This window comes from Oryctolagus cuniculus, chromosome 11 (genome assembly GCF_051225735.1).
Source record: "Oryctolagus cuniculus isolate XC-2025 breed Fujian yellow rabbit chromosome 11, ASM5122573v1, whole genome shotgun sequence".
In the NCBI taxonomy this organism is placed as follows: Eukaryota; Metazoa; Chordata; class Mammalia; order Lagomorpha; family Leporidae; genus Oryctolagus; species Oryctolagus cuniculus.
In genome coordinates, this window is record NC_142877.1 from 96,142,214 (window position 1) to 96,169,105 (window position 26,892).

At 43.6% G+C, this 26,892-nt stretch overlaps 1 long non-coding RNA gene across 10 annotated transcripts in view; it reads right to left on the reverse strand.

Annotated features, from left to right (window-relative positions):
- LOC103348347 (uncharacterized) overlaps positions 1 to 26,892 on the reverse strand; it is a 370,913-nt gene that overhangs the window by 145,336 nt on the left and 198,685 nt on the right. The window contains exon 6 of one of the 10 annotated variants that reach the window (XR_016216912.1): positions 8,240 to 9,874. The exons of the other annotated variants lie outside the window; for them this stretch is intronic. This is a non-coding gene — a long non-coding RNA (uncharacterized LOC103348347). Of the gene's footprint in view, positions 1 to 8,239; positions 9,875 to 26,892 lie in introns of those variants that run through there. 10 annotated transcript variants of the gene reach the window in all.

Below are 26,892 nucleotides of genomic sequence, written 5' to 3' on the forward strand. Positions count from 1 at the left end.
GACATTTTGAACACTGTTTGGATATATGATGATATTAAGGAATTCTTGTTATTTCTGTTTAGATATAATAATGGCAATGACAGGGCAGAGATGTGGCATGGTGGTTAGGACACCCATTAGGATGCCTATTTCCAATTCAGCCACTCTACTTTTGATCCAGCTTCCTGCTAACATGTGCCCTGTGTGGCAATAGATGAAGGCTAAAGTACTTAGGTGCCTACCACACATGTAGAAGACTAGGATTAGTTCTGGGCTCTTATATTCCACCTGCCCCAGCCCTGGTTATTGCAGGCATTTGGAGATTGAGCCAGCAGATGAAAGATCTCTGTCTCTGTGCCTTTCAAATAAAGTGAAGACAAATAATTTTTTTAAAGGGCAATATGGCTTTTTAAATATTGTTCATATATTTTTAAGTATCCTCATATTTATTGATAACCTTTTCTTTTTTTTTAAGATTTATTTAGTTGAAAGTTAGAGTTACATAGAGAGAGAAAGAGAGGCAGAGAGAGAGAGAGAGAGGTCTTCCATCAGCTGGTTCACTCTCTAATTGGCCACAATTAGATTGTGCCAATCTGAGGCCAGGAGCCAGGAGCTTCATCTGGGTCTCCCACGCAGGTGCAGGGCCCAAGGACTTTTACTGCTTTCCCAGGCCATAACAGAGAGCTGGATCAGAAGTGGAGCAGCTGGGTCTTGAACCAGCGCCCATATGGGATGCTGGCACTGCAGGCGGCAGCTTAACTCACTATGCCACAGCACCGGCCCCCATAACCTTTCCTTTAAGGAGTGTTCATATAGTTTACTCTTTGTTCTGATCCTCCTAGTCACCTTTGTTTAATATAAAGATTTATTTATTCATTCATTCGTTCATTCACTCATTTATTTAAAAGGCAGAATTACAGAGAGAGAGATAGAGACAGAGTGAAACATCTTCCTTCAGCTCATTTACTCCTCAAAAGGCCATAACAGGGGTTGGGCCAGGCCAAAGCCAGGAGTGAAGAACTCCATTCAGTCTCTCACGTGGGTAGCAGAGGCCTAAGTAATTGAGTCATCTTCCACTGATTTCCCAGGAGCATTAGTAGGGAGTTGGACTCAAAGTGGAACAGCCGGGACTTGAACCAGTGCTCATATGGGATGCTGTCTTGCAAGCAGCACCTTAAATGGCCACAATGCCACAATGCCAGCCCCATAGTTCATATCTTGTAGATTAATGTACTTAATTATTTTGGGATAAAATTATATGATCTCTAAGATTTGAAAATATGAAGGGGGTGGGCAGACATCTGGCTTCAAGTCTCAACTCTGCTCCCAATTCCAACTTCCTGCTTATGCACACTTGGGAGGAATCAGTTCACTAACTGGGGTTCCTGAAAACAACATAGGAGACCCAGATTGAGTTCCCAGCACCTGGCTCCAGCCAGGCTCCTCCCTAGTTGTTGCATTTTGTGGAGTGAACCAGCAAATAGGAGATGTTCCACCATCTGTCTTCTGTCTCTTTCTTTGTCTCTCTCTGTCTTTCAAGTAAATAAACAAAATTTTGAAAAACTATATAAAGGGGAGTAAACAGAAATATGGATGAGGCCGGCGCCGCGGCTCGATAGGCTAATCCTCCACCTAGCGGCACCGGCACATCGGGTTCTAGTCCCGGTCGAGGCACCAGATTCTGTCCCGGTTGCCCCTCTTCCAGGCCAGCTCTCTGCTGTGGCCAGGGAGTGCAGTGGAGGATGGCCCAAGTGCTTGGGCCCTGCACCCCAAGGGAGACCAGAATAAGTACCTGGCTCCTGCTATTAGATCAGCATGGTGCGCCGGCCACAGCGCGCTGGCCACAGCAGCCATTGGAGGGTGAACCAACGGCAAAGGAAGACCTTTCTCTCTGTCTCTCTCTCACTATCCACTCTGCCTGTCAAAAAAAAAAAAAAAAAAGAAAGAAAGAAAGAAAAAAGAAATATGGATGAAACAATATGAAGATTAGCTATTAGTCAAGAAATTTTTGGAGATAGATGATAGGTTCACGGAGACACGTGGGGTTCATTGTGTTTTTTGGTCTGCTTCAGTATTGGAAAATTTTCATAATTTTAATTTTCATAATTTAATTTTAATAATCCCAAATTTATGAATAATTTTTCTCCCACACCTTAACACATTCTTACATACATATACATACTGTGCACAATGTGTATTCAATGTTTGCTAGCCAGGGGAGGAAAAAAAGGGAAGTGAGAGTAGGGCATTTTTGTGATATACACAAATATAAGTATCAGACTACCTTGTTGGGCCTCTACTAGTTCCAGATGAAGGCACACAGAAGAGCAGTTACTATGGTCAGATCAGGCTGGTTACCTCTAAAAATCTAAAATGTGCTATTGGATTTGATTTGCTACTATTTCTTGAGGATTTTTTCCATCTAGATTCATCAAGGATGTTGGCCTGTGGCTTTCTTTATCTGTTGTGTCCTTGTCTGGTTTCAGTGTCAAGGTAATAGTGACTTCAGAGAATGAACAGAGAAGAATTTTGTCCTCCTCTATTTTTGAAATAATTTAAGAAGTAGTGATGTAATTCTTCTTTAAAAGTTTAGTAGAACTCAGCACTAAAGTCATCTGGTTCTGGGCTTTCTTTGGAGGGGAGATTTTGCAGCACTGATTCCATCTTGCTACCTGTTAATGACCTGTATAGCTATTTTATTTCCTCATGTCCCAGTCTTGGTAAAGTATATGTGTCAAAGTATTTGCCCAAATCTTCTATGTTATCAAATTTGTTGCCATATAATTGTTCATGGCAGTCTTTTAAAATCCTTTGTACTTCTACAGTGTCAGTCAAAATATTTCCATTTCCATCTCTGATTTTATGTATTTAAATCCTTTTTCTTTTTTTCCTTGTTTAGTACAGCTAAGACCTTATGAATTTCATTTATATTTTCAAAGAAATATCTATGATTTTTTGCATATTTTTTAGTATCTGTATCATATATTTGTACTCTGAGTTTTATTATATTTTTCCTTCTATCAATTTTGGATTTCATTTATTCTTGTTTTTCTAGTTCCTGAAGGTATAGTGATAAGTCATTTGTTTGAGGGCAAATCAAATCCAACAGCACATTAAAAAGATCATTCACCAGGATCAAGGATTTGTCCTAGGCATGTAAGGGTGGTTCAACATGTGTATATCAATCAATTTACGTCAACAAAATGACAGACAAGAATTGTATGAACAGGACTGGCACTGTGGCACAGTAGGTTAAGCCACCACATGCAGCACCAGCATCCCATATGGGCACTGGTTTGGGTCTCAGGAGTTCTACTTCCAACCCAGCTCTCTGCTAATGGCCTGGGAAAAGCAGCAGAGGATGGCCCAAATGTTTGGAATCCTGTCACCCACATGGGGAACCTGGATGAAGCTCCTGGCTCCTGACTTTGATCTGGCCCAGCCCTGGCTTTTGCAGCCATTTGAGGAGTGACCAAGTGGATGAAAGATATTCTCTCTCTCCTCCTCCTTCACCTTCTCCATCTCCTCCTCCTCTCCCTCTTCCTATATAACTGCCTTTTTTTATTATTATTATTTGACAGAGTTACAGACAGTGAGAGAGACAGAGAGAAAGGTCTTCCTTCCACTGGTTCACTCCCCAAATGGCCGCTACAGCTGGTGCTGTGCCGATCTGAAGCCAGAAGCCAGGTGCTTCCTCCTGGTCTCCCATGCGGGTGCTTGGGCCATCCTCCACTGCCCTCCCGGACCACAGCAGAGAGCTGGACTGCAGGAGGAGCAGCCAGGACTAGAACCCGGCGCCCATATGGGATGCTGGCACCACAGGCGGAGGATTAACCAAGTGAGCCATGGTGCCGGCCCCTGTAACTGCCTTTCAAATAAGTAAAAATAATCTTTTAGAAAACATTTATTAATAAGAAATTCTATGATCATCTAGATGCAGAGAAAGAATTTGATCAACTTCAACATCATTTCATGAATTAAAAAAAAAAAAAAAACCTCAATACACAAAAAAAGACCACATGTAATAAGCCAACAGCAACATCATTTCAAATGGGAAAAGCTGAAGGCTTTCTCTCTAAGATCTGGAACAAGACAACATACCCACTTTCACCATTTTTGTTCAACATTTCATTGGAAGTTCTCACCAAGACAAATAGGCAATAAAGCAAAACAAGGGACATGCAAACTGGAAAGAAGGAAGTCAAACAGTCACTGTTTGCAGATGATATGATCTTATATACAGAAAATCCCAACGATCCCACCAAAAAGCTTTCAGAACTCATAAACAAATTCAGTAAAGTTGCAGGATCCAAAGTCAACATACAAAAATCAGCAGCCTTGTTATACATCAATAGTGAATCATCTGAAAAGGACACCATGAAAGTAATCCCATTTCCCATATATGCAAAAAAAAATAAAATACTTGGGCACAGATGTAACCAAAGAAGTGAAAAAATTCTATGATGTAAACTATACATTACTGATGAAATAAATTTAAGAGGATACAAAGAAATGGAAAGAAATCCTGTGTTCATAAATCGAAAGAATCAATATCAGGCCGGCACCGCGGCTCAACAGGCTAATCCTCCGCCTTGCGGCGCCGGCACACCGGGTTCTAGTCCCGGTCAGGGCGCCGGATTCTGTCCCGGTTGCCCCTCTTCCAGGCCAGCTCTCTGCTGTGGCCAGGGAGTGCAGTGGAGGATGAGCCCAAGTCCTTGGGCCCTGCACCCCATGGGAGACCAGAAGAAGCACCTGGCTCCTGGCTCCTGCCATCGGATCAGCGCGGTACACCGGCCGCGGCGGCCATTGGAGGGTGAACCAACAGCAAAAAGTAAGACCTTTCTCTCTGTCTCTCTCTCTCACTGTCCACTCAGCCTGTCAAAAAAAAAAAAAAAAAAAAGAAAAAGAAAAAAGAAAAAAAGAATCAATATCATTAAAATGTCTTTACTACCCAAAGAAATTTACAGATTTAATGAATCACTATCAAAATCCGCATTTTTTTTTTCAGAGAACTAGGAAAAACATGACTAAAAATTGTATGGAACCACGAAAGTTCCCAAACAGCCAAGGAGATCTTGAGTCAAAAGAACAAAGCAGGAGGCTTTACACCACCTGACTTTAAATATATTACAAGGCTATAGTAATTAAAGTAGCATGTTATTGGCACAGAAACAGAATCATAAACACTGGAATAGAATATAGACCCTAGAAGTAAATCCATATACTACAGCCAACTGATCTTTGACAAAGGAGCTAAGAATATGCATTAGAAAAAGGACAATCTTTTTAGCAAGTGGTGCTGGGAAAATTGGATACATGTAGAATAATTAAACTAGACCCTTATCTCTCACTATGTACAAAAATAAGCTCAAAATGGATAAAAGAACTAAATGTGAGAAATGAAACTTAGAAATTACTAGAAGAGGCCGGCGCCACGGCTCACTAGGCTAATCCTCCACCTAGCGGCACCGGCACACCGGGTTCTAGTCCCGGTCGGGGCACCGGATTCTGTCCCAGTTGCCCCTCTTCCAGGTCAGCTCTCTGCTGTGGCCAGGGAGTGCAGTGGAGGATGGCCCAAGTGCTTGGGCCCTGCACCCCTTGGGAGACCAGGATAAGTACCTGGCTCCTGCCATCAGATCAGCACGGTATGCCGGCCGCAGCATGCTGGCTGCGGTGGCCATTGGAGGGTGAACCAACGGCAAAAGGAAGACCTTTCTCTCTGTCTCTCTCTCACTGTCCACTCTGCCTGTCCAAAAAAAAAAAAAAAAAAAAAGATTGAGGCTGGCGCTGTGGCGCAGTGGTTTAACACCCTGGCCTGAAGCACTGGCATCCCATACGGGTGCCGGTTCTGGTCCCAGTTGCTCCTCTTTCGATCCAGCTCTCTGCTATGGCCTGAAAAAGCAATAGAAGATGGCCCAAGTCCTTGGGCTCCTGCACCCATGTGGGAGACCTGGAAGAAGCTCCTGGCTCCTGGCCTCAGATCTGCACAGCTCCAGCCATTGGGGCCAACTGGGGAGTGAACCAGAGGATGGAAGACCTCTCTCTCTCTCTCTCTTTCTGCCTCTCCTCTCTCTGTGTAACTCTGACTTTCAAATAAATAAATTAATTTAAAAAAAAAGATAAGAAGTGCTGGCAAGGATGTGGAGCAAAAGGAACCCTGACATACTGTTGGAGGGAAAGAAAATTAGTACAGCCATTGTGGAAAACAGTATGGAGGCTCCCCAGAGATCTAAAAATGGATCTACCACATAATCCAGCAGTCCCATTAGTGGGGATATATCCAAGGGAAATGAAATCTGTTACAGAGACATCTGCACTTCTGTGTTTACTGCAGCACCATTCCTAATAATCAAGAGATAGAAACAACCTAAGTATCTATCTACCAATGACTGGATAAACAAAATGTGGTACATGTATGCATGGGAATATTACCTAGCCATCAAGAAGGATGCAATCTTGTCATTTGCAATAACATGAATAGAGCTGGAGGTTATTATGTTAAGTTAAATAAATTAAGCACAGAAAGACAAATATTACATGATTTCACTCATAATTGGGGTTTTAAAAATAAGTAATAGGGCTCACTTTAAGCCACCACCTGCAGTGCCAACATCCCATATGGGTACCAGTTTGAGTCCCAGCAGCTCCACTTCCAATCCAGCTCCCTGCTAATACACCTGGGAAAGCAGAGGAAAATGGCCCAAGTGTTTGGACCCCTGTGCCCATGTAGGAGACCCAGATGAAGCTCCTAGCTCCTGGTTTCAGCCTGACCCAGCCCTGGCCATTGTATCCATTCCGGGGGTCAACTAGTGGATGGAAGATCGATCTCTCTCTCTCTCTCTCTCTCTGTAACTCTGCCTTTCAAATAAGTTTAAAAAAAATCTTTATAAAAATTAAGTATCTCATACAATAAAATAAAAGTATAATATTGCTTACCAGAGCCTGGGGAGGGCAATGAGGAGGAGCCGATAGGATAAGGTTGCTGGGTGGGCACTAGGTTTTAGCTAGATGGGAGCCAGAAGTTCTTGCGTTCTATTGCACAGTATAATGACCATAGGCAATGTTGATGTACTGTATATTTCTCTTTAAAAAACTGGAAAATAAAAACTGATAAAAATATCTAAAACATTAAAAACTGAATGTAGATACACACATACACACAAAGAAAAAGACGAAAGACTAGGTCTCTCTCTTTTTAAACTAAGCAGTCTTTTTGCTTCATAAACTTCCATGCTTATAGGAATACATGTGTGTGTGTCTGTGTGTGTGTGTACCTGGGACCACCATGGGCCTTTGTGTGAGCTGTGCACTGCACACGAATATCATATGTAATGGTGCATTAACACTGTAGATTTGTGTGCTCATATTTATTCTGACATCTGGCATCAAAATGTCATGTTCTAACCAAAACCAGTATGGCTGATAACTTTCCAACACATGGAAGCAAAAATGTCTTAAAGTAAGGGCTGCTTTTCTAATTTATGCACTTTCTGTCTGAGGTAGCAGAGCACCTAAGCTGCATAACTGCCCGAGTTTTGATCCCTTCCCAACACTCACTCCCTGAGTATCCAATCTCCATAGATGACTCAGTAAACCTGAGCCCAAAGTTTCTTCCTCTATAAAATGGGACACTATCATTCCCTCCCCTCAGAACATATTCTGAGCAGTAACCACATGAAGGACAGAGGCTGGCACCTCATAAGCCATCCATCATTGGCTTATTATCATACCCATTCCCACACATCTGATTCTATTGGCATATGTGCATGCGTGCTGTGTTGCTCATAACATGCAATGAATAAATTATCATGACAGACTTCATGAAACCTATATCCATTATGTTACACACCCCAAATATTTTAAAAAGAGGACTTTTTCCAAAACAACAAGGTTTGGAAAACTGGAGTTTCAGGTAAACAGCCAAGGTTTTTACTCTGTGTGTGCATATGCTAATCAGGGGCTCTCTGAACAGAAATTCTGGGGTTTTTCCATGGGTCTAAGTACTTGGAGGAAGCCAGTAAGGGGCAACGAGCCAGTAGGAGTTGCCAGCTGCAAGCAGGGTATTACCCCCACAGGCAGAATAGACTCAAAACCCTTCGAGAGGTTAAAAGCCTGTTTTTGAAAGGAAAGAACACAGAGTATGCCTTTAACTTGTGGTGTTAAAAATAAACTCAGCGGCCTTCTCTACAATTCCACCCCCTCCCACTGCCCTTCCATACCCTGACTGCCCCAAAGCACAGAAAGAGGCTTGTGTGTCACTTAGTTCCTTTGCAAGAGCTCTTCTTTCTCTCTTTTTTTAATGTTTAATCAAACATGAGCTACTTGGTTTTCAGTTCACCAAACAAGTTGCATTTTCTCTCAAACATCCCTTGTGTACCCCCAGGTTGTAGGCTAGGTTATGATTCAGAATTAGCACATGTCCCGGGCAGAGTGAAAACCCACACTGAGATAAGCAAAACAGACCCCTGCCAGCTGGCCCTCTGGCCTGGGAAGCATCTGAAAGGGGTGATGCTCAGGCCACGGGGCCTCTGATGGAACAATATTTAGGAGGCATGGTCATGTGAAGCAGTTGATTTCAATGAATTCCCTGAAATAATCAGCAGTGTCCTATAGATTTGCTTTCAGTCTGTGTTAGCAAAAAACTGCACAGTCAAAAAGCTTCTCCCTAGAGAGGGTAATCTTGATTTCAGGAGGAAGGGAGGGAAGGAAGGAGTGAGCCATTAGGTAGCATAAGGTGAAGGAAAAAGCAGCAGAATTCATTTTAAAAATAAAGTTATAGTTTCAGGTCAGATGCTTGGGCCATTCTCCAATGCTTTCCCAGGTGCATTAGCAGGGAGCTGGATTGAAAGTAGAACAGCCAGGACTCGAATCGGCACCTATATGGGATGTTGGCATTGCAGGTCGCAGCTTTACTTGCTATGTCACAACACCAACCCCCATTTTCCATGAAAAGAAACACTTGGTACAAAAGCATATCTGGAGACATTGCACCAAACTAAACATGCCTTGGAAAGGGAGAATTTCAAAGTTCCAGTCTGCAATGCTCAGCCTTTAGGGGCCTTGCAAGTTCTTGCAAAGGTCTTCTACTCCCCACACTAACTGACATCTGAGACCCAATGAAGACAGTTTCCACCACGTGACCACACAACTATTTTCCAAATGCCACATTGGTTGTGATTAATAAGATGAATAAATTAGTGCTTAACTATATGTTATTTAAGTTTATTATTTGGCTATGTTTTAATATAATACAAAATCATTTAGAAACATAACCAAAATCAAGTCAATTGTCAGTACCTATTTCTTGATTAACCAATGCTAAAATTTCAACTTCTCTCTGCTAGGAAATCTGGAACCTAATATATAGCTTCTGGCTATCAATAGTCTCTGCAGGATTAGTTCATTCTAGAAAGTAATGGATGATTGACTAGTGTCAGTAGCTTACAGGGCTTCACTAAAAGCTAGTAATCAAGTTTTTGTGTTGTTCCAGGGAGAGTTGAAGGTGGCTTAACAAGACATGTACCGTTCAGCAAAGCATCATCAGCTAAATATAAGTGAGGAAAGAAACGATGAAGAAAGGAAGGCAGAAACCAGCGCTGTGGCTCACTTGGTTAATCCTTCGCCTGCGGCGCTGGCATCCCATATGGGCGCTGGTTCTAGTCCTGGTTGCTTCTCTTCCAGTCCAGCTCTCTGCTGTGGTCCAAGAGGGCAGTGGAGGATGGTCCAGGTGCTTGGGCCCCTGCACCCGCATGGGAGACCAGGAAGAAGCACCTGGCTCCTGGCTTCGGATCCGCGCAGTGCCCGCCATAGCGGCCATTTGGGGAGTGAACCAACAGAAGGAAGACCTTTCTCTCTGTCTCTCTCTCTCTCTCTCTCTCACTGTCTATGACTCTACCTGTCAAATAAAAAAAAGAAAGAAAGAAAGAAACGTGGTCACAGTGGTGAGACTAGGACATAAAAGGCATTTCCTGAAATCCTCCATGCTTCTAAGCACTTCCCAGTTCAGCTCTGTCTTTTGTAGGCAACCAAAGAGCAAATCATTTCTAGGCACATAATTCTTATTATCTATTAAATACACATTGTCTTCTTACAAGAAGCTCACTTGTTTTTGCCAGCAAGAGGAGAGAAATTTCAAGAAAGAGCAGCATCCCCAGCAGTATACTGTGGCAACAGATCAAAAAATTAATTTTAGCCCATGTCCTCATACCAACATCCAATTCAGTAACTATTTTGATATTACATTTCTCTAACAATTAGGATGAGCCTTTCCAACAATCAGCGAAACTGAGCTTTGCTTTGTTCCTTATGTGGGGAAACAGAGGCAGAGAAACGGGATCTGCTGTCACTTCGTAACCCAAGTTGATTTCCATGATGCAAACAGAATCATTTGATTCAGCAACATATAATTCTCAGTCTCATGATATCTCCGTATACTCATTTTCAAATTATGACCTTTTAGTGCCCTTGAGAACCTCCCAATGGTGACCTTCCACCCCATTTCATTTCCCCTTCCATCTTCCTACTGCAGTGTTCCCACTCTGACTGCTATCCTGCTTGCCGTGTTCAGAACTGATCACTCCAAGAAAGCAGGAAATAGACTGCCTCTACGAAGAGGAGGCCTTGGAGAGACACGGCACAGCTGATGACACGGCAGAGCTGGAACATCCAGGCATGCATTGTAGAGATGGCCTTGAATCAGCTCCTGAGGAGAGACTGGGCCTACAGCTCCTGGCTCAAAATTTCACTGTCTACCAAGCAGGCCAGAAAAAATTGGGGGAACATCTGCTCTCCACAGGCAGCTACAAATCACCTGGCCATTGAAAAATTCATGTAGCAAATATGCTGTGAGTACCTTCCAGGTACCAGGTACTGAGCAAGCACTAAGGAACCAATGCCAAAAAAATGAGAAAAAAAAATACAGGTTGTATCCCCCTGAGAATCTAGTTTAGCAGAAAGACAATCTGTCACACAAGAATTTCAACATGGCTGCCAGCACACTGGCACTGGAGCCCAATTCTGAGTCCCACTTCCCCTTCCGCTGTGACACCATGGGAAAGCCAAACTCTTGCGGCTTCAGTTTTATTATCTGGAAAACATAAACAACTACCTTCCAGAGAAAAAGCTTAGAACAGCACTGAGCATGGCACCCACCCCCAATCCGCTGCCTTCTGCTAGGATCCTTATCTCTGTAATAGTCACCAAGATTCACTGTGCTTGTGATAGTCCAGGCACCAAAAAAAAGTATATGATGTATTCTAACTCACTTTGCCTTTTACATGGCCCGTTCACGTCTCTGGAGGTACAAGGATTCAGTGCCTTGCCCCAGGTTCTCTGAGAAGAAGCATGTAACAGTGGCTAAAGACACACTTACTGGGGCCAAGCTACTGGGGTCCTGCCATTTAGAAGCTGTATGACCTTGGGCAAATTAGATACCTTCTGAGTCTCTCTCCTGCCTCTTTGCTCTTAATCCATTCTGCATTCTTTCTAGAACCTCTGCAAATGACTTTTCCCAGGTTCTCTGTCAAAGGCATCTGGTTAGTTCAGCCAATGGGCAACAGTGGTGGATCTCAGTGGGTAGGAGGAGAGAAATGGCAAGGGTGCTTCACTCCCTCTCTGTAGTAGCTACTCTGGTAGGGGTCACAGCTCCTGTACACAGACCCAGCACCTCCGTTCTGGTGACACCACCTTCTCCCTGTAACCTGCAGCAGCTGCTTCCTGTGGATACTAATCTCTAGATTGCCTTGCACCCACCATTTGCCTTTTCTGTTCTTGCAATACCCTGTAGTCAGAGCCCTGTGACAAATTTCCACTGGTGAACTATGATGGAAACACTTTGTTCTTTAACTGCCTCATCTGCTAAATGGAAATAATAATTATGCCTAGCTTGTAGAGGTTTGCAAAATTAAATGCATTCTCACATTTAAAATGCTCAGAGCATTTCAGGCATGGAAAGCCATGACACTGTGGCAAAATATGCCCTACATGAAGCACTTTGGTTGGTGAGATCCCAGTGGAAAGAATTGGTCATCAAAGAAAGAGGTACTTTTCTCTGAAGGGAGGAGAAATTTCTACTTTGCTGATGGTTTTGTCTAAATACTGACAGAGTTTGTGGATTCAAAAGACTTCCATAGCCTAGGCAGTTCATGTCAGGAGCCTTGGGTGATCACTGAAGTCAAATATAAAAGTGTTAATTGTTAACAACAGGAGTCACTGTGCACTAACTTCCCATGCAGGACCTCTGTCCTCAAAGAGTTGTTTTATGAGAGTTAACAGTAAAACTTGTTCTCAAAGATTTATTTTATTTTAGTGTATTAAGTAGAGGATATTCTTATGTCTCATATGTTTTAGTTATGCTTAAGTGTCCAACTCCATTGCTTGTTTTCTTAGTTGCTTCCTTAATTAATAATAAAATTTATTCTCAAGGACTTATTTTCTTTTAATGTATTAAATGGAGGTCTTATGTCTCATACCTATGTCTCATTGCTCTCAAAAGATGTATCATTCTTGGGTGCTTCTTTAAAATTAATTAATTGGGACTGGTCTGTGGCGCAGTGGGTTAAAGCCCCAGCCTATAGTGTTGGCATCCCATCCGGGCGCTGGTTTGAGTCCCAGCTGCTCCTCTTCTGATCTAGCTCTCTGCTATGGCCTGGGAGAGCAGTGGAAGATGGCCCAGGAGACCTGGAAGAAGCTCCTGGCTCTTGGCTTCAGATCAGCTCAGCTCTGGCCATAGCAGTCATCTGAGGAGTGAACCAGTAGAATGGAAGACTTCTCTCTCTCTCTCTCTCTCTCTAGCTCCGCCTTTCAAATAAATAAAATGAATCTTAAAAAATAAATTAATTACTTAAATAATTTTCTCAAAAAAAAGTGAAATTAACTTCAAGATGCAATAACTTTGAACAGCCCTTGTCTCTACTATTGAGAAAGTTTGGTTTTCTATTTTTTCATGCAAATTGTTGAACTCTACTTAGTAAAGAGTTGGTCTTCTGTGTATAAAGTTAATTGAAAATGAATCATAATGGAGAATGGGACTGGGAATGGAATAGGGAAGAGGGGGAGGGGTGAGAGTGTGGGTGGGAGGGCGAGTATTGTGGGAAAAATCATTATATTCCTGAAATTATACTTATGAAATGCATGAAGTCTGTATTCCTTAAATAAAAGTTCTCTTTGGGAAAAAAAATTTTTTTTTTGACAGGCAGAGTGGACAGTGAGAGAAAGACAGAGAGGAAGGTCTTTCTTCTTCCATTGGTTCACCCCTCAGTGGCCGCTGCGGCTGGCATGCTGCAGCGGGCACCGCGCTGATCCGAAGCCAGGAGCCAGGTGCTTCTCCTGGTCTTCCATGCAAGTGCAGGGCCCAAGGACTTGGGCCATCCTCCATTGCACTCCCGGGCCACAGCAGAGAGCTAGACAGGAAGAGGAGCAATCGGGACAGAATCCGGCGCCCCGACTGGGACTAGAACCCGGTGTGCCGGAGCCGCAGGTGGAGGATTAGCCTATTGAGCCGCGGTGCCAGCTATCTTTGGGAAAAATTTTAAAAATAACAAATAAGGCCAGCACCGCAGCTCACTTGGCTAATTCTCCGCCTGCGGCACCGGCACCCCAGGTTCTAGTCCCAGTTGAGGCACCGGATTCTGTCCCAGTTGCTCCTCTTCCAGTCCAGCTCTCTGCTGTGGCCTGGGAGGTCAGTGGAGGATGGTCCAAGTCCTTGGGCCCTGCACCTGCATGGGAGACCAGAAGGAAGCATCTGGCTCCTGGCTTTGGATCGGTGCATCGCGCCAGCCATAGCGGCCATTTTGGGGGTGAACCAACAGAAAGAAGACCTTTCTCTCTGTCTCTCTCTTTCTCACTAACTCTGCCTGTCAAAAAAAATTAAAAATTAAAAAAAATTTTAAAAATCTTAAAAATAAAAATAACAAGTAATAAAATGCTCAGGGGCCGGCGCTGTGGCTCATTTGGTTAATCCTCCACCCGCGGCACCGGCATCCCATATGGACGCCGGGTTCTAGTCCTGGTTGCTCCTCTTCCGGTCCAGTTCTCTTCTGTAGCCTGGGAGGGCAGTAGAGGATGGCCCAAGTGCTTGGGCCACTGCACCCGCATGGGAGACCAGGAAGAAGCACCTGGCTCCTGGCTTCGGATCAGCACAGCACTGGCCATGGCAGCCATTTGAATAAATAAATAAATAAATAACTCAGAACAGAGCCTAGCCACCGTAAGTGGCAGCCACACTGAACACAGATATCAAGGCAAGGAGACCCCTGAAGCCTTCACAGATGAACAGAAATAAATCAGGGAAAGAGAAGGAGGAAGAGTGTTCAGACAAAGAATCAGCCACTCAACAGCAAGAGGTGAGAGAGAGAGTGATGCTCTTCCAGGAGTTGGGAAGGGGAAGAAGTTCAGGAAGACTGGAGTACATGGACAGTACAAGGAGAGAGATGGGGTCTAGCAGTCAGAAGGTGGGAGAGAACACAGCCAAGAGCATCATGCCCTTTAAGGCACGTTGCAGAGTTCAGACTGGAGTGGGCATTTGTAGCAATGCTTACGACACTGCTTGAGACACCCACATTCCATATCAAGTGCTTGGGTTTGAGTCCTGGATCTGCTCCCAGTTCCTGCTTATACAGACCCTGGGAGGAAGCAGGTGATGGCTCATGTGGTTGAATCCCTGCCATCCATGTAGGAGACCTGGATTGAGTTCCTGCTCCCTGGCTTCGGCCCAGCCCAGCGCCAGCTACTGCAAGTGTTTGGGTATTTGGGTAGTGAGCCAGTGGATGTGAGACATCTCTTCTCTGTCTCTGTCTCTTTCCCTCCTTCCATTATAAATAAATGTATTTTTTTTATTTTAAAGATTTGTTTTTATGTATTTGAAAGACAGAGTTACAGAGAGAGTTAGAGACACAGAGAGAGGTCTTCCATCCTCTGGTTCACTCCCTAAATGGCCAAAATGGCTGGAGCTGAGCCAATCTGAAGTCAGGAGCCAGGAGCTTCCTCCAGGTCTCCCACATGGATGGAGGGGCCAAAGGACTTGGGCCATCTTCTACTGCTTTCCCAGGCCATAGCAGAGAGCTGGATGGGAAGAGGAGCAGCCAGGACTAGAACTGGCACACATATGGGATGCCAGTGCTTTAAGCCAGGGTTTTAATCCACTGTGCCACAGTGCTGGGCCCTAAATGAATATTTTTGAAGAAAAAGAGTTCAGTCTTTGCCCTGAGGACACTGGGAAACCATTGGTGCATTTGAGTTAGTGGAGTGATAAAACTGATTTTTTTTTTTTTTTTTTTTTTTGACAGGCAGAGTGGACAGTGAGAGAGACAGAGAGAGAAAGGTCTTCCCTTGCCGTTGGTTCACCCTCCAATGGCCGCCGCTGCAGCCGGCGCACCGCGCTGATCCGATGGCAGGAGCCAGGATCCAGGTGCTTCTGCTGGTCTCCCATGGGGTGCAGGGCCCAAGCACCTGGGCCATCCTCCACTGCACTCCCTGGCCATAGCAGAGAGCTGGCCTGGAAGAGGGGCAACCGGGACAGAATCCGGCGCCCCGACCGGGACTAGAACCCGGTGTGCCGGCGCCGCAAGGTGGAGGACTAGCCTATTGAGCCACGGCGCCGGCCGATAAAACTGATTTTATGTTTTAGACACAGTCCTTCAGCTATAATAGGGAAAATCTGTGGAGTGGAAAGGAGAAAAAAGGAATATCAGAAGAGCTGTTAGGAAATCATTGCAGTGCCCAGGCTTGCTAACAGTGATAGTGAAGGCAGAGGAAAACAGAAAGGCTCAATTTATTCAGGAGCAAAAGGGCCTGGATTGGCAGAAGATTACAAATGGGAGATGGGAAAAGGTGTCAGAAAAGATGTCCTTGTTTCTGACTTGGGTAAGAGCACAACAGCAAATGGCACAGCAGAGCGGCTGAAAGCATGGGCTGCAGTTTAGACAGCCTGTGCTCAAACCCCAGCTCTTCCCCGACCGGCTGTCAGACCTGGGGCAAGGCACCATTTCACTCTGTGCCTCTGATAGGCAGCAAAAAGGGGATAGTCATTGCATCTCCCATCTCAGGCTCTGGGAAGGGTCAAATGAGGTGCAGCACACCAAAAGCTTGGCACTGGGCCTGGAATATCATAAGCATAATAAATCACGGCCAATGTTACAGAGACAAAGATCTCAGGACAAGGCATGATCTGGGGGATGGAAACATCATGGGTTCCGCTCAAACATGTTCGATGTGGGTGCCTGTGGAACCAGAGAACAAGGTCTGGCCTGGAGATGCCGCTTTCAGTTGAGAGTCATCAGCTGTCCTGGTAGAGGCAGTCACCAAAGCCAGGGAGTGCATGTGATCGTCCAGGGAGTAAAGGCAAAGAGAGAAGAGGGAAGTGCCAAGAGCACAATCTAGGGGAATGTCAACATTTAAGTAACAATTTTGGGAAGAGAGGCCAAAGAGGAAAACAGAAAAGCAGGGGGTAAAACAGCAGCTGACAGAGGCCATGGTCCATGTGAGGGGAAGACAAAGCACAAAATTAGCAAGAACTGTTCTTGATATAGCGTGGGATCTCCCTTCATCATCCTCTCCAGCCAGGGGTCATGTGACGTGATAGCAAGAAGTCTCAGCTAATGTGTGCAACAGCTGATTCAAAAATCACAGGTAGCCCACCTCGGTGAGTGACAAGGACACCATCCAGTTCTGCTGATCATGCACTGGACTCCTGATCTTCTTCTTCAGATGGCAAGGAACAGTGCAAATCATCCTGCTGAGTCCAAACAGCTGCTGTGACAGATAACAACCTGGTGTCTCCTCTCTCCTGCACATAAGGCTTTTTGCAGGTTCCTCATCTCCTTTCCCATGTCCACAAACCCTTCTGGGTACTTGTAACTTCAAATCATGTCTCTTTTGTTAAAGACTCTGATTCTAGAAGGTAGCTCCCTGTAGAAGGTTTGTTAGGATCCTGAGACCCAGCTCAAGGCCTCACTCCCAGTATCCTGATGTCAATACCAGCATCCGGTGTGCTCAGGGAAGGCCTTGCTGACACCTTGTTGATTACTCTCATTCAATGCCAAGATGAGAAACTGCTTTGTACTCTGTCTAGCACAAGCAAGAGGGAGTTGTTATTTTTACAATCATCATTAAGAGCCTTCTACTACATAATTTGGGGAAATAGTGATTAAGAAAAAAAAAAGAGTATTTCTTTCTTGAATTCTACTACTACCAAAATTACCATTAGCATTTTGACACAGTGGGACTGGTTCACTTGAAATGCACAGTAATTTCTTTCTCCATGAGGATAAATTCGTCTGGCAAAATGAACCTCTTAACCTAAGATGAACTTGTTCTGTTTCTCATCCCTCCATTCTCAAGGTTAATTGGGTTGCTTGAATGCCCACCAACTGAAAAGAAGGTACTAAATGATGCCCGCACCAGTTCAGAAGGGACATTAAAAAAAAAAAAAAAAAGACAGAACCAAGACTGATCAGTCTGGTAAATGTTATCAAGTTAACTTCCCATTTATCAATATATGACTAGTAATAAGGGCATGTGCATGAGTTTTTAACTCTCCATAAAAATACATATGATCACAAGGATTTGGTTATGAAGTAACAACATAAATGGCCATGCACAATCATAGAATCTTTGTGTTAAAATTAGGATATGGTAGTGCATTCAAACACAAGAGCTAATGGAAGTCCTAAATATAGATCGTATTCCATCTGGCTGCCAAGAGCCTGCCTCAGCACATTAACCAGAGGACCAGACCAGAGAAGGGAAGTTGCTTTTAAAAATGTAAAAGAGAAAAGAGATTCACTTAGAATTTTTCTGGTAAAACAAGATCAAGTCATAGGATAAGGAGTCATCTGTTTCATAGATTATTTATGACTCAGATGTTCATTTTGATGCTATCTTTAAATACATGGAGAGAAAAGATTTTCTTGCTTCCAATTTGAAACAGTTTTGTTGAAGCAGGTACCTCATAGCTGGTAAATGGCATTCAGTTGTTTAAAATAGTGTTTACTATTTGGCTTTGACATTTGCTACATTGGTAGGATAAACAGAGCTACAGTTTCCATTCTTCCAAAATCATTTTAAACTTTAACACCACAAGGACCATGTGGCTTTAGCATTTTGCAAGAGCTGTGCTTTACAGAAACTGAACAGCTAGCTTGTATTTACAAAACAGAATTAGTTGTTCCAGTTTCAGCTCTGCTTATTAAATGGATATTTCTCAAGCCATATTTCAAGACCCCACTGCCTCCTTTGTTTATGGTTGGAGACCTCGACCCAGATGAAAACACACAACCCACTGATGGGTTCAGAAAATGACCACCACACAGAAATCTCTCTTTGTAACCATCTTGCAGCACAAGGAGCCATCACAATTGCCAATGTACTCATAGAAAGTCGACCACGGCTATTTGCAGTTAATCCAGTTCCTCTATTTAGGAGATTTCTGTGGCATAAATAGATTAGAGGGTTTGCAAAAACATGTATTTATGCTTGGCCCTTTGTGCTTCTCAGAGTTTGTTTCGAGTATCAAGGCAGGCTGCCCTGGATGTGTGGGTTGCTCTCTGGGCATACTCAACTGAAAAGCAAGGACAGTCAACAGCGTGAGGAAAGTTTAGTCTAGACCCTGATTAAAAGAGGCTACCTATGAATCCAGAGTCAGGGGTGCTCTTGTCCTCCCAGGAATCTCCAAGGAAATTCCAACTCCAAAATATTAATTGGATTTGTAGACCCCATTTAACACCTTCTACTGTTAATTACTCTTAAATTCCTTACCTTAGCCAACAAAATCCTATACAATCTGACCCCTGCTCAGATCTTAACAGCCACATTATGAACTGAACTGTGCTCCCCACAAATTCACATGTTGACACCCTCAACCTTAGTGCCTCCAAATGTAATAGTATTTGGAGATGGAGCCTTTAAAATGGTAATTAAAATGAGATTCTATGGGAGGCCCTATTTCATAAAGATTGCTGTTTTTCTTATAAGATATTAGGACACAGTCACATACAGAGGGAAGACCATGTAAAGCAGAGGAAGACAGCCTTCTGCCAGCTAAGGTGACCTTGAAACAAACACTATAAGCATCTTGATCTTAGACTTATGGCCTCCACAATTATGACAAAATAAGTTTCTGTGCCTTAAACTGCCTTGTCACGGCAGCCCTAGTAAAGTAAAACAGGCCACTCACTCTCCATTTCCCATCTGTGCTCCTGCCATCCTTGCCTTCTGCCTGTGTCCTTAAACATGCACAGTGGCTCTCACTTCAGTGCCTTACACCAACTCAGCCTTTCACCTGCACCACCCTTCCCTAGATATTTGCACAGCTCCTGGTTCTTGTTTTTCAAATCTCAAATATCACATCCTCCAAGACTGGATAATTTAGAGCCACTCTTCTCATCCTTGTTTTATATCTGTTCACTGCTTTTAAAATTACCATCATAAAATTATTAAAAATCATTAAAAATCACCATGACCTACTTTTCTTGTTATGTTCTTTCTCCTCCTCTGTAGCCCCCAATAAGTTCCCTAGATAGATGTGTTGTCTTGTTCACCACCTTAACCTCAAGTCTTTGAACAGAGCCAGACACTTGGCAGGTGACTGCAGAAACATTTATTGAATGAATGAATGAATGAATGAACAAAGAGCAACTAAAAACAAACTGCTTAAGTCACTACAATCAATTAATTGCATAAAAAGCCTGCCACAAACTGAAAATGGAGTTACTTGAAGTAATCTGAACTAAACTGAGCAAATGAGCAACACTTGATTTCCATAATTCAATCTTTAATATTTCTTTCCAACTCTCAGCGATCCAGTCCTACTAATGAGAGGTGTAATTGTCAAAAAATAAGGCCAAAGAGAATAATACATACTATTAAAAGAGAAGACAATGTGGAAATACTTCAACTTGGAGAGGAGAATTAAGAGAGAAGGTATTAGGGAAATTACTAGTCACTATGTACCATTTTGCACTGCTCAAAACTTTTGCCAGTCTCTCTCTCTATATATATATATATATATCCTTCAAAAAGAGTTTTTATGAAAGATAAAAAAAAAAGAGTGGAGCAATTTCTTGCCTTACAATGTTCACATGGTGGTTATTTGGTACAGTCATTGAGACACCACTTAGGACTCCTGCATGCCCATACCAGAATGCCTGGATTAAGTCCCAGCTATGCTTCTGATTCTGGTTTCCTGCTAATGCACACCCTGGGAAGCAGCAGGTGATGGCTCAAGTTCTTGGAGCCCTGCCACTCACACAGGAGATCTGGATTAAGTTCTGAGCTCCTGGTTTTGGCCTAGCCCAACCCCAGCTGTTGCAGGCATTTGGAAACTGAATCAGAGAATGTAAGATCTCCCTCTACCTCCCTCCCTTCTGTCACCCACCTCTCTCTCTTTCTCTGCCTTTCAAATAATTAAAAAAAAAAAAAAGATGTAGGTGCAGTGACTTGAGCCTCCACATGCAACACCATCATCTTATATTGGAGTGCCAATTTGAAGCTTGGCTGCCTAACTTCTGACCCAGTTTCCTACTAATGCATGGAAAGCAGCAGAAGATGGCTCAAGTACTTAGGCCCCTGCCACCCACCTGGGAGCAGAGGCTACAGTTCCTGACTTCTGGCTTTGGCCTAGCCCAGCCCCAACTGTTGTGGCCATTTAGGGAGTGAATCAACAGATGGAAGATCTCTCTGTTTCTCCATTTTGTTGCTCTGCCTTTCAGATAAAATAGGTAAATCTTTCTTGAAAAAAAAAAAAAAAGGTGTCAACAGAAGTCTAGTCACTTCCTCATCTGTCCCCAAATACACAAACATTCCTACTTCTGCATCTTTGCTTCTGTTTCTGGTGCTGTGAGGACATTATTTCTCTCCTAACAAATTCTTTCACGTCCAAAACCCCTTATAAGTTCCCATGTGAGTCGGATCACTATGAGTTATAATGGTTTGCTGAACATCCTTGCTTGCCTGGAGCTTTATGAAAGCAACACTTGTTCCTTCTTGTGTTGGTCATCACAGCAGCTACAATTTAGCCTATGAAAGGTGCTGCATAAACACTTGGTGACTGAGTAAATGCACAGAGTATGGCACTTCCCTAAAGACCTGGCTGTCTCCTCCCAGCCCTCCTTGCTCTCTTGCAATCCTCTAGATCCTTGTTATCTGCCTTCCAAGGCCAGCTCTGATATCCTACAGCATGTCTAGCCCATCAAGAAGGTCCAAAGGGAGCAGCTGGCTCAACTCTAAACTTTTCACCTGAGGCCCAAGAAAATTCTACTTACTTCAAAAGGGAAAAAGCAATAGGAGGCATGGTAGAGCCTGATGAAGATTTTTTCTAAATTAAAATACAATTTGCATACCATGAAGTTTACCATTTTAAAATGCACAACTCGATAGTTTTTAGTATGTTTGCAAGGTTACACAATCATCACAACTAGCTGACTCTAGAACACCCCTTAGCAGTTACTCCCCTTTTCCCCTGCCCTACCAGCCCTGGCAACCACTAATCTGCTTTCTGTTGCCATGGATTTGCCTCGTCTGTGCATTTCATGTGAACAACATCCTGCAGCTCTTTGATTCTGGCTTCTGTCACTTCAGCAGTGTTTTCAAGTTCATCCATGTTGTAGCATGTGTCTGTACTTTAATGTTTATATGACTGAATAACATTCTATTGCATGGCTATACCACACTTGGCTTATACATTCTTCAGCTGATAGACATTGAGTTGCTTCCACTTTCTGTCTACTATGAATAATGCTGGTAATAGTCATGAGCAAGTTTTTTATGAATGAGTGTTTTCCGTTATCTAGGGTTCACACCTAGGAGAGGAGTATTCTGAGTTATAAACAAACATGACTTTGTGTCTACCTTCCTGAGGAATGAACAGAAATGTCTGAAGGCAAAGCATTTTTTAGAGATGAAGTCATCACCAATGAAGGACATTGGCTTTTATAGACTTCCAAGGTCAAAAGAGAAAAGAAAGAGACATATTTCTAGAGAGGAGGAGATGTCGCACTAGAGGAATGAATGGCTCCAGAAGGCTGACTCATTTTCAGCCAACTTCACCATGGCAATGCTTAATTCCCATTCTGATTGCAAGTTCAATCTTAACATGAGCAGCCTGGGTCTCTAGGGCACCTTTTTCCAAGCAGCATAAACACCTTAAAGCTGTCATTTACTTGTGCAGCATTATTTCCTGCTCACTGGGGAGGAATAGGTCTTGTTTTCCCCCTACTTAGTTTTATTTCTGGAAATAAGTTTTTCAAAAAAAGCAAAGTTCATTAATCTTTCAAATCACCAAGCTGCCTGAATGGATTTTATCATTAATTCAGTCTTTATTTTAAGCTTTTGACAAAAGCAGATTTTATACATCCAAAAGACTCTTGAGAGTTAAGAAGGCATGCATGGTACTCCGTGTGTGTGTCATGCATGTGCACACTGTAGAATGAGGGGTACAGGCTGCCAGCCAGTAATATCCAGCAAAGAGAAGGCTGCTACCCACACCATCCATGGCAGCAAGAATCTAGTACCACACTAGCAAACCTGCATTTCTGGGACCCCTTTTTAGAAAGAAGTCTAGATCCTGATAGGTAGACAGGCCAGATTCTGAATCTATGAGTGTATATATGCCTCAAGATGGAGACACACACACACAAAAAGAAGAAAAATATTTACAATTGAATCTATATTTATTTCACTAAAACTAAATTCTTTTATCCTCTATGATTTCTCTATTCACACTACCCAGCTATACAAAACACAACCAAGACAAGGCTACAAACTCAACAGAATCCCTTCTCCTGCTTATAAAATTTCTGTCCTGACTCCAAGTCCACACCCTAAATACACGGACAAGCCTTTGCCTTATGCCAGAAAGGGCAATCTTCCCAGGCCTTGTCCCTCCAGAGAGCTCGTTTCCAAGGAAAGGCCCATGCAGGCAATCAACGCCTCTCAGGCTGCACAATTCCCCTCCAAAGGCAGCCGTCCTCAGTGCTTAGCTGATGGCAGCAGCTGCACTTGCAGTTGCAACCATGCGAAAAGGAGAGAGACAAAGAGGGCAGAGAGTCCCCTCAGCCAGGACAAGCAGGTGAGGTTGTCAATCAGCTGTCACTCAGCAGCTGGATCAGGGAAGCTGTCCTTCCTGAGGCCCTGGGAAGCATTCTGAATGCCATCTAAGGACAGCCCCCAACACACCCCAGAGTGCCAGTGGAGGCCAGGGCATCCGGAGGCAAACCCTGAAATGCAGAGGGAAAAGAACATCCACAGGAATTCAGAGCGGGATCCAGTTCCAGACCTTCCTCAAAGCATTGGGAGCCTCCATTTCTCCTTCTCTAAGGTGGACGGGGTCATCATGCCACTTACCTGAGAATGCACATGAGAATGTTGCTATTGGATGAATGGAAAACTCTCTGTAAACTCAAAAGGTCCCAAAGTTGAGCATATGTCAGGTTTGTTGGCCTCACATCCGATGTTCTACTCATTAGGTCTGGGGTGGGGCCCTAGATCTGCATTTCTAACAGCTTCCTAGGGGATGCTGATTCTGCCAGTCAAGGAGCACACTTAGAGAGGTATTACTGAAGCCCGAGGTGAATGTCAGCTGCTCTTACACAATGAGCTGCCATGAGGCATGCCCCCGCTGTGCAGTACAGAAGAAACAAGCTTATGGTATACAATAAGCAACAAAATAATAAAACACAATGATTGAGTTACCAGTAGCGATATGTTGTGATTAGCTCCTTAAAATAAGAGCAGGGATTAAGCAAGTAAACTTTCCCAAACAAGTCAACAGAAAGGAAGACACCCAATCTGCCATCACCTCAGTAGCTCCTAGACCTTGTCATTTGTCTTTTCCTCCTTCACAGAGGACGAATCACACCCTCTAACACACACACACCAGAGAATCTGAGCTGAGGGAAGTGATCACCAGACCCTGTCCAGTCACTGCCTCTAGTAATAATAGCCCTTCATATGGCTCTCAAGTTTTATGGTTTTAGAAAGCTTTCTAGCAAGCAACACAGTGTGGAATTGGTGAAACCATGAATCAATAAATCAATGGAGCAGCGTAAAGAACCCAGAAGTAGACCTACACAAATACAAGTCAATTGATTTCTGACAAAGGAGCAAATGGAAAGCAAAGGAGACAGAAACTCACAGAATCATCTTTTCAAGCCATGGTGCTGGAGCAAGCAGACATCCACATATCTGAAGGAAAGGAAGGGCAGGAAGTGGAAGAGGAAGAAGAAAGGAGACAAGAAGAGAGGAAAAGGGAAAAGAAGGGGTGAAGGAGAGGGAAGGGGGGAGGAGGAAGAAGAGGAGGAGGAGAAAGAGAAGGCGGTGGTGGGAGAAGCATTTAAACAAAGATCTTGGAGACCAGAATGCAGCAGGTTAAGTCACCATTTGCAATGCCACATCCCATATTAGTGCCAATTGAAGTCCTGACTGCTCTGCTTCCAGTTCAGGTTCCTGCTAATGCAGCAGATGAAGGCTCAAGTACCTGGGCCACTACCATCCATGTGAGAGACCCAGATGGAGTTCCTGGCTCCTGGCTTTGACCTGGCCTAACCCCAGCTGTTTCAGCCACTTGGAGAGTCAACCACCAAATGGAAGATTCATATTCTCTCTCTCTCTCTCTCTGACATTTTACCTTCCAGATAAATACATCAATAAATAACGAAGACCTTACATCCTTGACAAAAATTAACTCAAAATAGATTATAGACCTAAATGTAAAACCAAAACTATACCTGATGATAACCAAAAACAAACAATAATTGGGTGAGTATTATACAAACAATAATTTTTTGCCAGTACTGAAGCATTACTTTTTCTATGTCACCTCTGTATAATCTGGAGCTGGAGCCTCACTCTTTTACCCAAAGTAGAGGAGCCTGAAGAAAACTCTCTGTTCTCGCCTCTCTCTGGGGGCAGTGACCTTGAATTAACTTACCTCCACCTCCTCAAGACAACAGGAGGAGAAATCTCACAAGGCAAATCATGCCTGTATGAGCTAATATCTTTTCTTTCATGTTCCTTACCCCTTCATGGGAAGCTTCAGAATTGGGATGAACATAAGGTGAATTTCCCTGCCAAGTTTACACAAACCCTGATAGCAATTTCCAAAAAACATGTTCAGATTTTTTCAATGGACATGCTGCCTATCACTAATGCATACATCACCTCCTGTATTGGAAGTGATGCTTCCAATAGGCAGTAACCCTTCTTTTGGCCTCATAACTCTGCACAGTTAAAATCAGGTGATATTTGTATGTGAAACACGCGACACATTGCATAGGGCACGTTATGCCCTTGTGCTCAGTGACCCATATGGGGACCAAAGGGTGTCCAGACTGGAAATCAAAATCAAGTTGTTCAAAGACATTCTACTTTCTAAAATGCTGACTGCAGGAGCAGGTGTTTGGCACAGTGATTCAGACACCCTTTAGGAGGTTCCCATCCTGTATCGGACTGCATCTGGCCCAGTTTGGTTTCCAATTCCAAAGTTCCACTGATACGCAGCCAGGAAAGTAATAGGTGGTGGCTCAAGTGGTTGGGTCTTCCCAGTCACACACATGGAGCCCTGATTGAATGCCTGACTCCCAGCTTCAGCCCAGCCCAGCCACAGCTATCACAGATGTTTGGAGAGTGAACCAGAAATTGGGGTATTCTTTTTCCCCTCTCTCTCCCTCTTCCTCTACAGTAAATAAAATTTTTAAAAATTTAATTAAAAAAAAAAGGTGATTTGCAAAATGCTCAAGCAGAAGGTATTTCCCAAGGTTATCTCCTGTGACATAGGAGAGAGCATCTGAACTCTGGTTTGCAAAGGCACCTGGGGGAATTACATGCAGAAGATGAGACTTCCTCTCAGCAATGGTGCTCATCTGTTGTAGTCCCCTGCCCTCTCTGCCACCATCCCATTTGACCCCGTTCTCATGGGAGAGGGTAAAAATAAAAAATTCAACCAACAAAAATCCCACAGAAGCTTGTGGGAAGAAATCCATAATCCATAATTAAACTGAGCAATTACCTCCTGAGCGTGAACTGGGACCAACTCTGGGAACTATAATAAAGTTGTAAAATCTCCAGCATCGCAGTAGCTTGTCCTTTCAGTCAATTCCCACCCAAATTTTAATATTTCTTTCCCTCTTCCTCTCTCTCTGTCTCTCTCCCCCCACCTTTCTTCCCTTTCCCTGTTCCTCTCCCCCATATTTCTTATTGAGTAAAATTGTAAAAAGCAAAGAAACCTAGTCATTCACACTTTAGTGTGAATTAACATCTGACTGTTAACTCTTGCAAGAACAAGTATTTCAAGTCATAACTCTAATTATGGAAAGGCTGTCTTTAAATTCTTTCAAGGATGTTTCATGGAGCAGCCAAATATAAGGAAGAAGAAAGGAATTTCCCAAGTCTATCAATGCATAAAGGCGACCTTGAATCTAGCTTTGAGAAATGAGAGCTTGCAGTTGCCACTCCCACTTTCAGATGAATTCGGATTAATTCCCAGATACTGAGTGAGAGTTAAACTTTACTCTTGGAGAGATTTGCTGCTTTCCAGAGTCTCCTCTTTTCCTCTAGGCCCCTGAGAAAGAGCAGCCTCTGACAGCCAGCCTCAGCCCTGTAAGATCCATTCTCACTTGCTACCCGATCTCTGCTCTCCAGATGACCTTTCCCCACACCAGATTCGGTTTGAAAAGTCACAGCATGAGCTGTTGGGGCCAAGTGTGCTGTGAGTCCTTCAACACATGTTCAGTAAGCACGACCCTCGGTGCAGTAAGTTGATAGTGCCCTGACACACAGCGATACCCCGGAGGCCCACACTCCTCTCTCTCGGCCGGAAGAACTTGAAGACTCTGAGCCAGTGGAAAATTCAGTCTGTTCCAAGCAAGAGACACAAGTGTGCTCCTAAATTGAATGCTGGCATTTGGAAAGGCCCCAGGGTAT